Source organism: Solanum verrucosum, unplaced genomic scaffold (assembly GCF_900185275.1).
Source record: "Solanum verrucosum unplaced genomic scaffold, falcon-dt-bn FXZP01000128.1, whole genome shotgun sequence".
Taxonomy (NCBI): Eukaryota; Viridiplantae; Streptophyta; class Magnoliopsida; order Solanales; family Solanaceae; genus Solanum; species Solanum verrucosum.
The window spans coordinates 2,570,816-2,585,170 of NW_026020327.1; the positions used below are offsets into that span (position 1 = coordinate 2,570,816).

At 35.2% G+C, this 14,355-nt stretch overlaps 2 pseudogenes; both read left to right on the forward strand.

Annotated features, from left to right (window-relative positions):
* Positions 1-730: 730 nt before the first annotated feature.
* On the forward strand, positions 731-7,118 carry LOC125835752 (putative late blight resistance protein homolog R1B-16; annotated as a pseudogene).
* A 1,944-nt stretch (positions 7,119-9,062) lies between these two features.
* On the forward strand, positions 9,063-13,657 carry LOC125835753 (putative late blight resistance protein homolog R1A-10; annotated as a pseudogene).
* The last annotated feature ends 698 nt before the right edge of the window (positions 13,658-14,355 follow it).

The following is a 14,355-nucleotide window of genomic DNA, read 5'->3' on the forward strand; positions in this document are numbered from 1 at the left end:
CACAAACTATTCTTAAGGGGCTAAACTGTAAGACGGGACTAAAATACGTAAATACTTAGAGGACCTAAAGTAAAATAAGAAAACTTCTAATTTAATAGTCACAACAGCTTTTGTGACATAATAGTGCAGATACAAGTAAATTTCACTGGGCTTTATTCTCACATCTTGATCTAGCTAATAGTTGTCCCAAAGGACCATATTGTTGTACTCAAAAGTCTTTACAAGGTGGTACTGTAAAATTGAGAAATTATGGTTAATGGAAGTAAAATTTTAGTTACCAATTATATATATTAGAGGAGGATTTATTTTTACCAAACTTTTAAAATTAGCTTATTTAAAAAGTATTTTTTAAAAGTACTAGCTTATTTAAAAGTATTTTTTAAAAGAAAGTACTTTTGGTAAGAAACAGTCAACTTTTTTCAAAGTGCTTCTCATACATTGTGTGGTTATTTATGTCAACAAACCCATCAATTGCTTAATTAAAGATAATGATAGTAAAAGCTTAGTCCACTACACCTTATCTCACAATTATAAAATATAAAAGAGATACCCCATTGAGCATCTCGTATTTAAAGTAGTATTAATTAAGTGAAATAATTTGATTTTCTTGCTGTGTAATGTAGAGTGTATTAGATTGTGTTCTCATCTCTTTTAATTAAACAAATGATAAAAAGGTAAGTACACTATATATATATTCTGTCTATCGAACTCTTTCTGCCCTGCAAGAGAAATGGCTTATGCTGCACTTTCTTCACTTATGTATACATTGGAACAACTCGTCAAACCTAATCAATCTTTAGTTTGTCGAAACTGTACACAACAACATGTGGAATCTCTCTATCAAAATCTCTCTGCTCTGCAAGATTTCCTTGATGATACTACCACAAAGGATATTGAAACTCTTAAGGTATATATGTAATTCATTAAATCTAGCTTACTGATGTTATATATATTCTTTTTAATAATAATTAATTTATCGATTTTCAATTTCAAGGTTATAGAAAAGAGGATCAGAAATGTAGTTTACAAAGCAGAAGATAGAATTGATTCAAGTCTAAGAAGCATCATTCTAGAAGATCGCGAGGACAAGCGGCAAAAGGCATGTACATCCTTTTATGAAGAATTGTTGAAAGTGGAACAACAAGTTTTTTTTCTCAACAAAGAGGTGATGTTGCTCGAGTTTAACAACCATGGAAGCAAATCTGCAGAATTAGCAAGAATTTCCTCCTCACTAGAAAAAAGTACAATTGAGGAAAATAGTATTGTTGGGATGGAGGATGACTTCAACACCATACTTGATCGCGTCACTACCCAAACGGACGAGTTAACTGTGATACCAATTTTTGGTATGGGCGGTATAGGAAAGACAACTCTTGCCAGAAAAGTTTATGATGATTCATACATTCGTTCTCGATTTGATAAACAAGCATGGGTCACTATCTCTCAAGAATACAATGAGAGACAAATACTTCTTGAACTTGTCTCTTCAATTACTGGAAGCAAGCAAGAAACAAGCGATGATGAACTAATGGAGATTGTGTATAGAGGTCTTAAGGGTAGGAGATTTCTGATTGTCATAGATGATATTTGGAGTACAAAGGCTTGGGACCAAATGCAAAGAACATTTCCAAATGATGACAATAGAAGCCGAATTCTATTAACCACTCGGCTCAAGTATGTTGCTGATTATGTCAGTTGTCCTGATTTTCCGCCCCATAGTAAGTTTTTTCTAAGTCAAAATGATAGTTGGAATCTATTCACCGAAAAATTATTCAAAAACGATCTGTGTCCTCCTCTCTTAGAAAAAACTGGGAAGCATATTGTAACACAATGTCGAGGATTACCCCTCTCGGTTGTTGTCGTTGCTGGACTTCTTGGAAAAATGGACACAACACATGATAATTGGAAGAAGGTTGAGGAAAATCTGAACTCATTCTTTGGTACGGTGTCCGAACGGTGCCAATCAATTCTGTCTCTGAGCTACAATTATTTGCCCCAATATTTGAAGGCTTGTTTTCTCTATGTTGGAGGTTTTCCAGAAGACACAGAGATTAATGTTTCCATGTTGATTAAGCTATGGATTGCTGAGCAATTCGTAAAGTCAACAAAGGATAAAAGATTAGAAGTGGTGGCAGAGGAGTGTCTACAAGAGTTAATTGATAGAAGTCTAATTTTGGCTGGTAAACAAAGGGCTAATGGAAGGATGAGAAGTTGCAAAATCCATGATCTTCTTCGCCAACTATGCCTAAGTGAAGCTCATACTGAAAATGTTGTGCATGTCATGAATGGGAATGTTCTCAAAGCCATTGATGATCAACGTCGAATGATCCTTCTGTCTGAAGTTGACGAGAAGCATGATTATAGTATGCAACATTTCAGTGGTATAATCCGCACCTTTATTTCAATGAAAGTAGATTTTCCAACACGGATATGTTCCATTGTTTCACAGTTCAAGTTGCTTAAGGTATTGGACGTATTATCAATTGATTACGACTTCTCTAGTGTAATACCTGAGCTTGTACAATTGAGATATGCTGCTGCAAGAATTAACGACGATGTTTCACTAGCCAAATTGATAAATCTACAGACCATAATTCTCAATGGTCTTATATGGGAAGAGTGGGAGCAGCAAGTAGTATCTGGAGAATGTCAGAGCTAAGACATTTGGATATCAGATCGCCACTATATATATCTAATCCTCTTGAGGCAGAAAATAATAATATTGGAGAGAAACCTTTGTTCCTGAATAACTTGCAAACACTTTATCTCAGTAACTCTCCTTTTGCTGTGGAAATCATAAGAAGAACTCCCAATCTAAAAAAGCTAATGATTTTAAGTTATTTTGAGCATCCTGATTGGCCTGCTATTCTTGATTTTCTCAGTCTTGTACAGGATCTGGAGACACTACACATAGAAAACATGAAATGGATGATTTTCTATAGGGTTAATTTCCCTCCTAATCTCAAGCAACTGAAATTAACATATACTTTTATACCATGGGAAGATATGAAATTGCTGGCTAAGTTACCCAATCTTGAGGTGCTCAAAGGGGATTTTGCATTCAATGGAACATATTGGAAACTAGATGAAGATATTGTGTTTCACAAATTAAAATATCTACGTCTGATTCATAGCTGTGATCTGGAAAGGTGGGAAGCAGGACATGCCAATTTTCCGGTGCTTGAGCAACTAATACTGAATCGGTTGGCTGAACTAGAGGAGATTCCGGAGAGTATTGGAGAAATAATGACACTAAAATTCATCCGAATAAAATATTGCGGCTCTGGTGTAGAGACAAGTTCAAAGAAAATTCAAGAAGAGCAACAAAGCTTGGGAAATAATCAGCTTCAAGTTAAAATCTCTCCTAAGGTATGTTAAAATTCCATCTTTGAATCAGATCACTTGTTTTTAGAGGCTTTATTTTAAATTAGTGATCATTTGAAGCAAATTTTAAGGTGGATTAATTGAAATTACAAATTTAAAGAACACTTTGTTGAACAATACATATAAATTTGTCAACAATACATTTCGTTAATTTGTGGTATATTTCTCAATTTGTTTTGGAATTATTTTTGGGAATTGTGTAGAAGGAAAGAAAGATGGTATAATCTTCTCAAATACTGCTTCTCAATATATACTTGAAGGAAGCTGGTGATGATTATAATCCCTCAATTAATACTGCTTCTCAATATATACTTCCGCATCTTCTCAATTTGTGAGTTATACTTCCAATTTAATGCTTTATTTTCTTCTTTTTTCTTTCTCCTATTACTATGTTTTTAAATTTATAGCAATCATAGCAATCAGTCACGTAATAGAGTCAGAATTTTCACACACAAAAAAATACCTTCATCACGAACACTTGTACGGAATTCACCAACGATTGTACTTCACCATGAACTCTTATAGGAAAATGTAACATCCGGCAATGTGAAATAATTGAAGAGGCTTAGAATTGGAAATTTTCATTTTTTTGGAAAGGATTTGAAAATCTGGAAAATTTTGGCTAAGTATGGAAAAGGTGAGTTTTTGGCCAACTTTGATCAGTCGTAACTTCTAGCTCATGATGATTTAGAAGTATTTCCAGTTATGGTTGCGTAGCCCTCGGAACGATCTTTCCAACGCCGCCGAGTTTGCTCAATTCCGAGTTTGTATGAGCGAGTTATGGCCTTTGAAAGTTGGGCAGTTGACAAGGAAATCCGTCCGGGAATCATTAAGGGCATTTTAGTCTTTTCCCTAGCCAATTCTTTTGGGATTATATTGTTGTATAGGGCTGATCTTTGGATCATTTTGTTCCATTCTAAGAGAGTGAAGGCTAGGGCTTGAGAGTGAAGAAGAGAAGAAGAAGAGAAGAAGAGGAGAAGAAGAAGAGGAAAATCGAGGAGATCAACAAGTTCCGTCAAGATCATCGTGGATTTTCGTCGGGGGTGATCCCTATCAAGGTATGTGAGCTTTTAGTGGTGGGTGATCCTTTCCCCCCACACACCTAGCCCCTTTTATTCATCAAGAAAGGTTTGGTTATGTTGTTAAAGTTGTTAGTTGTTGTTGTTGGAATTATTGTTGGTTGTGGGACATGATTGGATTGTGTTTTTGAGTGGTATTCTATTGAATGTTGAGGGATTTTATGTTTCTAAGTGATTGGGGCTGGAACCTTTGAGGTTAGAGGATTTAGAGTTGGAGACGTGAAGGAGAAAGTCGGGCAGCTTACGAGGAGCACGTCCGCGTCGCGGACTTGTTCCCTCTGTGAACAAAATCTTCTCCGCGTCGCGGACAGGACGCGGACTCCACTGTTTTCAGAATTTATGTTCGAAGATTTTCTTTAGTTTGGCTGTCCCAAATCATTCCTAAATCATTCCTAAACACCATGAGGTCCTTCCAAATACCAATCAAGTCCTTGAATCCATAATTCAAGAAAGTTAGGATCCAGTCAAGTGAAGTTAGAAGTCAAGTGGAGTTAGAGCCAAGCTTAGAAGTTAAGCAAGTCAAAGCAAGTCTTTAAAGCTTTTCAAGAGTCGTTATTGAACGTCTTAACGTCGTTTCAAGTCTCAAGTTGAGTAAAGAGTTTAAGTAAAGTAAGGAGTAAAGAGTCGAGTCCATTTCTCCAAAATTATTAGGGAACTATGTACTTCCCAAAGAAGTTCTAAATGTTTTTTTTTTTACATTTAAGTAAGAAAGGAGCCATGTTTTCCCAAAGAGCCTTTGGGCTAAGTTTTGAGTACTCGTCTCAATCAAAGAAAGAAGTTATTTTAAAAGCATGAGCCAAAGTATTTTTGGGAGTAGTATTGAGCACCGAATTGGGGACACGAGTTCATATTAACTCAACTCTCCATAAGAACCATGCGCCAACATGGGACTTGACGTATCATTCTTTTTAGATGATCACATAAGATTAGGCTAGTGGATCCACTAAGCAAAAGTAAGGTCCTATATCGATGGCAAGGTATAGGATGGTCCTTTGGCAACGTGAGGTAAAACATTGTATCATCACTAAGGCTCGTAGTGGTGGTTGTCGGTTAAAGAACCTCCCACAAAAGCTGTATTATGTTTATAAAAGAAAAGTTGAGTTGTTATCATTGTATCCTTAACGATCTAAGTTGTTTACATTCTTTTACAAGATTTATATGTATGGCTTGTGTCTTATTGTTTTATTTTGAGTCCAGTTATTTATATGAGTTGTTCAGAGTCAAGGTAAGTGATCTCTTGTTCTCCTTTCAAGCTTAAGTTGTGGTTCAGCTTTTCCAGCTCACATATTCGTACATTCCATGTACTGATGCCAGTTGGCCTGCATCGTCTTATGATGCAGATTCAGGTACCCCGGATCAGCATCCTGCGCGTCGTTGATCCAGCTGAGCACTCCAGAGTCTGTGGTGAGCCTCCTTGCATTCCGGAGGACTCAATTATTTTGTGTACTTAGTTTTGTTCTATTGGGATGTTGCGGGGTCTGTCCCCACATCCATCTCAGTATATTAGAGGCTTCAATAGACAGTCAGTCAGTAAGTTTTGAGTCTCTCATCCATGTATATGTATATATGTGTAAATATTCTATTTTGAGACTCGAGTTGCCCTTTGGGCCATATTTTTATTAGTTAAGTTGTTTATGTCTTTGCATGACATTGAGTTATTCTGTTGAGTTAAGTTTCCGCTGAGTTAAGAAAGCCAGGCCAAGGGTTCGCCTGGGGCCAGCATTGGTCTCCAGGTGCCGGTCCCGCCCAGGGTGTAGGCTCGGGGCGTGACAGAAAATCTCATAGCTTGAGGCGTGTCGAAAAAACACTGTCCTTAAGGATATTTCACCCGGTATGGGTGTATCCCCCAGGATTCAACAAGCTCTTCTAATATAATACTAGGAGCCAGAAACTAACAAAGATTAAATCAACAAAAAAACCCAGCACAAGAATATATGTGAAAGTATTATCTTCTCTATTCTACCTCATGAGAGTAAATCAAAAGAGGCTTATATAGGCAAGAATATGAATACTTCTTTTTGAGATACTAGAATCATTTTTCCAACAACTTTTAGCTATCTCTGTGTTCTTGTCATATGACATAATTTTGTCAAAAGATGTTTCATTTTTGGTAAAACGGAATAAGGCTTGCTATGTTGTGTTCTCCCTCATTGCTATAATGTGACTTGAACCCTCGACCAACTAGCTAAAGGAAGACAAGTCTCACGAATTGAGCAAGCCTCAGTTGTCTTGCGAAAATATACTCTCTTATATAATGTTGTGTACTCATCTCATGACATAGTTTTGCAGAAGATGTTTCTTTTTGGAAATAACGAACGAGGCTTGCTAAGCTGTTCTCCCCCGTTGCTTACAACATGACTTGAACCCTCGACCAATATAATTGGTTAGAGGTGGAGGTGTTTCACCAACTGAGCAAGGCCTCACTCGTCTTGTCAAAATATATTCTATATATACAATATCATATTTGGGTGTTTAATTAATTCCTGTTTTTTTGAATGTTTTGCAAACAATGTTTGCAGCTGGGATAAGAAACCTTTATGGAATAGGGAGACACTGAAGGTACCACTTGTTGGACATATGCTTGAGGTATCTCGTAGAGTTTCGATGCTTTTAAAACATGCTTTAATGAGGTTTGGAAAAGATCCCTCCATGTAAATTGCAGTGATTTGTTTTTAAGTGTTTCAATTAGTTGTTACCATATTGTAAGAACTATATATGTTTGCGTGAAAATATGTAGAGATAATTATTTAGTTGATCAATTTGGGCCTCTCCATAGACAATTTTCATCCTATTATTTAAGTTATATTTAAATTTTAGTTAGTATTACTAAAGTTGGGATAAAACTTGTGTGCTCCTCAGCTTATTTTCTTCTATATCACACACCAAGACTGATCGTTCGTCTTCAATCTATTATTCAAAGTTAAGAAAAGAGTTTGATTTTTAAACAAAGTTGAGGATGTAATTTATATTTTCTCTCTGATTAAATATGTTGAAGTAAAGTCACTTATTGATCCTCCATTTATAGAGTGATAGACTAATCTCGTCAAATGTCAAGAATTGAATGGCAAGACACAGTTCTTACGAGTTCTTCTAACGATTTTTGTGCAGTTGAAGCATGCAGACAACAAATAAAAGATTCCAAACTCACACTACAACTCGTTTGAACAAACACACTTCACGGCTATCTTTTTAATAATATGCATTAATATGAAAAAAAAAATTAATATAAAAAAGGGCATGGATACTAATTAACTATTTGGGGTTATGAAAATGAAGAGTCGTTTTGCAGGGTACGGTATAAAAATAGTACCGAATAAGGTATATGTATTAGTAAAGTTGGTTATGCTTAGATTATTGCTTATTCATTATTTAGATTAATATATACACGGCAATAACTTATACATGTATTAATAAGAGTTTTTGGCTAAAAACAGCCTTAAACTATGCCCTCAACTTAAACTACATCCTTCAATTATTTTTCTTAACAAAAAACATTCTTCAAGTATTTAAAACTTAACAACTTCCATCCCTCTATTAAAATTTGTCAAAAAATTTAGCGAATTCCACACAAAAACCTATGCAATTCATACTATTCTCATAAAAAAAATCTATAATTTTATTACTTGTTGGAAAAAGCTTCCAAAAATTAATTTTATTTAGACCCTTGTTTGCTGGTAAAAAAACAATGTTTGGACAGTGTAAGTATATGAGGAGACATGATTTGCTCTTCTCCTTTACCAACTGAATTGGAGATCAATTTTCACCTTGCAAAGTCAAATGTCGTTAGATAAAAAAAATTTTGGGGCAAACTGATAGTTGAGGTAATCAAGATTTAACTAATTTTGATCTCTAGTACTCGAGTTTCGTTTTCCATTATTAGAAGTAAAAGTCTCTAAGCGACACAATTTTTTGCAGATTCAATGAGAAGAAAACATTTCAATGGGTAATTTTTTTTTATCAAATCAAATGAAAAGTAAATAAAAACAATATTGTCAATTAAAAGGAAGATAATGCAAACCGTTGTTGCTAAAAAAAATTCACAATATTTTATTTTAGATGTATGTAGAATGAACTAAATTGGTTTATTGAGGCTGATTTAGGGAGTTTTGTTGAGAGTAGTGTGAACTGTACATGTTTTTGTGAAGAATTTGTTAATTTTTGATAAATTTTAATAAAAGGATGAAAGTTGTCAAATTTTAAATAATTGAGGGATGTTTTCTGTTAAGAAAAATAATTTGAGGATGTGGTTTAAGTTGGAGATATAGTTTAAGGATGCTTTTGGCCAAAAACTCTATTAATAACTTTGATATTGCTAATAATATGTGACTGTATTAGTTATATAAGGAAAAAGGATGGGCTAGGTCGGTTTTATATAAAAATAATTTTAAAAAATTTGAAAATAAAATTAAAAAATTGCATTGATTTTTTGGACGGAGGCAGTCGCTGCTTTTTCTTGAAGATGAAAGGTCAGGTATATATGGACCATTCTAAAGCACACATTCCTTATCCTCTTCAGTGTGCAAAAGATTAAAGAAAAAAGTTAATCATTTGCACAAAACAAAGCTACGGAAATTTGGAGGGATATTAAATCCTTTACAAATGGCTTATGCTGCTCTTTCTTCACTTATGTATATATTGGAAGGAACAATCTTCAAATCTAATCAATCTTTCGTTTGTCAAAGTTGTACACAACAACATCTTCAATCTATCTATCAAAATCTTACCGCTCTGCAAGTTTTCCTTGACGATACTACAAATGATATTGAAATTCTTAAGGTATGTAATTCACTAGTATAATTATCTAATTTTACTGATGTTATGTATTTTTTAAAATAATAATTAATTTATCGAGTTTCAATTTCAAGGTTATTGAAAAGAGGATCAGAAATGTAGTATACAAAGCAGAAGATAAAGTTGATTCAAGTCTAAGAAGTGTCATTCTAACAGATCGCAAGGACAAGCGGCAAAAGGCATGTAGATCCTTTTATGAAGAATTGTTGAAAGTGGAACAACAAGTTTATTTTCTCGACAAAGAGGTGATGTTGCTCGAGTTTAACAACCATGGAGGCAAATCTGCAGAATTAGCAACAACTCCCTCCTCACCAGGAAAAAGTACAATTGAGGAAAATACTATTGTTGGGATGGAGGATGACTTCAACATCATACTTGATCGCCTCACTACCCAAACAGACGAGTTAACTGTCATACCAATTTTTGGTATGGGTGGTATAGGTAAGACAACTCTTGCCAGAAAAGTTTATGATTATTCATTTATTCGTTCTCGATTTGATAAACATGCATGGGTCACTATCTCCCAAGAATACAATGAGAGGCAAATGCTTCTTGAAGTTGCCTCTTCAATTACGGAAAGCAATCAAGAAAGGAGCGATGATGAACTAATGGAGTTTGTGTATAGAGGTCTGAAGGGCAGGAATTTCCTAATTGTCATAGATGATATTTGGAGTACTGAGGCATGGGACCAAATGCAAAGAATATTCCCCAATGATGGCAATAAAAGCCGAATTATATTAACCACTCGGCTCAAGTATGTTGCTGAGTATGTTAGTTGCCCTTATTTTCTGCCTCATAGTAAGTCTTTTCTAAGTCTAGAAGATAGTTAGAATCTATTCACCGAAAAATTATTTAAAAAAGATCATTGTCCTCCTCTTCTAGAAGAAATAGGGAAGCATATTGTACAACAATGTCGAGGATTACCTCTCTCGGTTGTTGTTGTTGCTGGACTTCTTGGAAAAATGGACCCAACACATGATAATTGGACGAAGGTTATGGAAAATCTGAACTCATTCTTTGGTACGGTGTCCGAACGGTGCCAATCAATTCTTTCTCTGAGCTACAATTATTTGCCCCAATATTTGAAGGCTTGTTTTCTCTATGTTGGAGGTTTTCCAGAAGACAGAGAGATTGATGTTTCCAGGTTGATTAAGCTATGGATTGTTGAGCAATTCGTAAAGGCAAGAAAGGATAAAAGATTAGAAGTGGTGGCAGAGGAGTATCTACAAGAGTTAATTGATAGAAGTCTAATTTTGAATGGTAGACAAAGGGCTAATGGAAGGATGAGAACTTGCAAAACCCATGATCTTCTTCGCCAACTGTGCCTAAGTGAAGCTCATACTGAAAATGTTGTGAATGGGAATGTTCTCGAAGCCATAGATGATCAACATAGAGTGATCCTTTTGTATAAATATGAAGAGAAGTATGATTATCATCCGGGACATAGCAGTGGTATTGTGCATACCTTTATTTCAATGGGTGTAGCTTTTCCAAAAGAGATGTGTTCCATTATTTCAGAGTTCAAGTTGATTAAGGTGTTGGACGCATTATTAATTAAAACCGATTTCTCTCTGGTAATACCTGAGCTTGTACATTTGAGATATGTTGCTGCAAGAATTGAGGAAGGTCTTTCACTAGCCAAACTGAGAAATCTACAGACCGTAATTCTTAAAAGACTTACAGTACGGGTTAAGTTGGAGCAGCAAGTAGATATCTGGAGAATGTCTGAGATAAGACATTTGGATATTAGATCGCCGCTATATATATCAAATCCTGTTGAAGCAGAACAAACTTTGTTTCTGAATAACTTGCAATCACTTTGTCTCCATAACTCTCCTTTTGTTGCGGAAATCATAAGAAGAACTCCCAATCTAAAAAAGCTAAAGATTGTAGATAGATTTGAGCATCCTGATTGGCCTGTTATTCTTGATTCTCTCAGTCTTTTATAGGATCTGGAGACACTACACATAAAAACCATGAAATGGATGATTTTCTGTGGGGATAATTTCCCTCCTAATCTCAAGCAACTGAAATTAACATGTACTTATATACCATGGGAAGATGTGAAATTACTGGCTAATTTACCGAATCTTGAGGTGCTCAAAGGGGATCGTGCATTCGATGGAACATATTAGAAATTAGATGAAGATATTGTGTTTCACAAATTAAAATATCTACTACTGAGTGGGTGCTATAATCTGGAAAGGTGGGAAGCAGGAAATGCCAATTTTCCGGTACTTGAGCAACTAATAATGGATAGTTTGTATAATCTGGAGGAGATTCCGGAGAGTATTGGAGAAATAATGACACTAAAATTCATCCGAATAAAATGGTGCGGCTTTGGTGTAAAGACAAGTGTAAAGAAAATTCAAGAAGAGCAACAAAGCTTGGGAAATTATGAGCTTCTCATTAAAATTACTCCTAAGGTATGTTAAAATTCCATCTTTGAATCAGATCACTTGTGTTACGTTGGTGGTGTTTAGAGGTTTTATTTTAAATTTGTGATCATTAGGAGCGTGGTTTAATTGAAAATACAAATTTAAACAACACTTTGTTGAACAATACATATAAATAATGTCAACAATCTAATATTATATAATAAGATAAATCAAATACAAGGGTACTTTGTTAATTTGTGGTGTATTTTTCAATTATTTTTGGGAATTGTGTTGAAGGAATATTGAAAGATGAAGAGAGAGAAGGGTACTTGAAGGAAGCTGGTGATATTATATACTTCCACATCTTCTCAATTTGTGAGTTATACTTCCAACTTAATGCTTTATTTGTTTTGGGAATTGTGTATAATCATGTATGTTGTGAAGAAATATGGCCAAATAGAATTCTCTCTATATTGATCGATAGAAGCTACAGATGTTTGGTCTATTTATACATCACGTAGTACTCAAGACATAGAGTCCTACATAACCTAAGCTTAGCATGTAGTAGCCCTAACTATATACAAACACAAATCCTAGTACATCTATGTTTCTAGTTACAGTAGGTGTCTAGCTAGGACTTCAACTTAACCTTTGGTTTGGACTCTTCTCTTGGCACACACACGGATACTATATCATGTTGTAGCAATCATAGCGATCAGTTACGTGATATAGATAATGAGAATTCATATAGTCGATCTCCAACTTGTTTGGAACAAAGACACAGTTGTTGTTTCAGTGATATCTGTTAATCAGTAGCTTAATAGTTACTTAATAAATCATTTTTTATAGTAATTATGCTCTCAAGCTTTCTGCAAATAAATTTCAGATATGCATCTCGAGCCTTAGGCACAATATTTGGAGATTTATGCTCCAAATGCAACATTTGAAGATCCCTTATGCTTAACTTGTCTATCTTAAAATAGTAGCCTTGTTTAGTTTTCAACATAGTCTTGTTATATTAGAAATGAGGAGCAAAAAAGAAACCATTTCAGTCGTAAACGACTCTGTCATGCTTTCTTTAGTATTTTATCTTGGTTTTTTCACTCCTGTTGTTTTCTTTTTCCCAAACTGCTTTATAATGCTTACTTGAGCCGAGGGACTATCAGAAATAACCTCTTTACCTCACAAGGTTGGGGTAAAGGTCTACGAACATACTACTCTCCCGAGACCCCAGTTGTATGTTGTTGGTTGATTGAATAGGTTCAAATTCAGAGTAGTGCTTGTTTTCTGTTTTCTGCCTTTAACGCGTCTAGTAATTAGCCTGTTCCTTTCAATTCTACTTCCATTCATAACTTCCTCTATATTAGTAAGGCTGATTATGAAGTAAAGCAGATAAAATCATCATTCTATTCGCTTGGGAAGATCTAGGGCTCTACATATACAGGGTTGGTTAATGCCACTTTTAGCTATCTCTGTGTTCTTGTCATATGACATAATTTTGTCAAAAGATGTTTTATTTTTGGTAAAACCAAATAAGGCTTGCTATGTTGTGTTCTCCCTCATTTCTATAATGTGACTTGAACCCTCGACCAACTAGCTAAAGAAAGACAAGTCTCACGAATTGAGCAAGCCTCACTTGTCTTACGAAAATATACTCTCTTATAAAATGTTTTTGTGTACTCATCACATGGCATAGTTTTGCAGAAGATGTTTCTTTTGGAAAAACTAATGAGGCTTGCTAAGCTGTACTCCCCCATTGCTTACAACATGACTTGAACCCTCAACCAATATAATTGGTTAGATGCAGAGGTGTTTCACCAACTGAGCAAGCCTCACTCGTCTTGTCAAATATATTCTATATATACAATATAATGTTTAGTCGTATAGTTTATTCCTATTTTTGAATGGTTTTCGAACAATTTTTCACAGGTAACGCTTGTTGGACGCATGATTGAGGTATCTCGTAGAGCTTCGATGCTTTTAACACATGCTCTAATGGAGTTTGGAAAAGATCCATCCATGTAAATTAATTGCAGTGCACTGTTTTTAAGTGTTTCAATTAGTTGTTACCATATTGTAAGAAATATATATATGTTTGTGTCACACCCCAAATCCGGATGTGATGGCACGTGTCCATTTCCCACCGAACACGTCAGCCTAACCCAACCACAACGATAGATAAGTAGAAATACGAGAATAAAAGATAATAAATAAGCGGAAGACTTTAATTAAGACTCAACACTACCCAGAATTTGGTTGTCACATGTACAAACCTCTAAATACAGAATTCGAATAAAAATATACAAGTCTCAGAGTATAGTTCTCGAATAGAACAAGACTGAAAGTAAAGATAACTCAAGGGCACGTCTGGAATGAACCGCTACCTCTTGAGTATGTCCCGAAGCTCAATTTGCTAAAGAAAATACTAAGCCGAATCTGAGAGAGAGCTGTCAACCTACACAATTGTGTAGAAGCAAGGGTGAGTGCCGAAAACCACAGGTACTCGCAAGTAACTCTAAACTAAGCAAAACGACCAGCTACAAACAACTCCTTTTAATCCCAACCGAACCACCGAAACTTCAATCTAGCAGCAAACCAACCAACCTATACTAAACAGATCATATTCAACAGCCAGAACCAACAGTATATCCTCATCAACCTCTGATCAACAAATAAGAGCAAGTAGATCAAATTCCACATAAGAAGGGTAAACCGATACAATC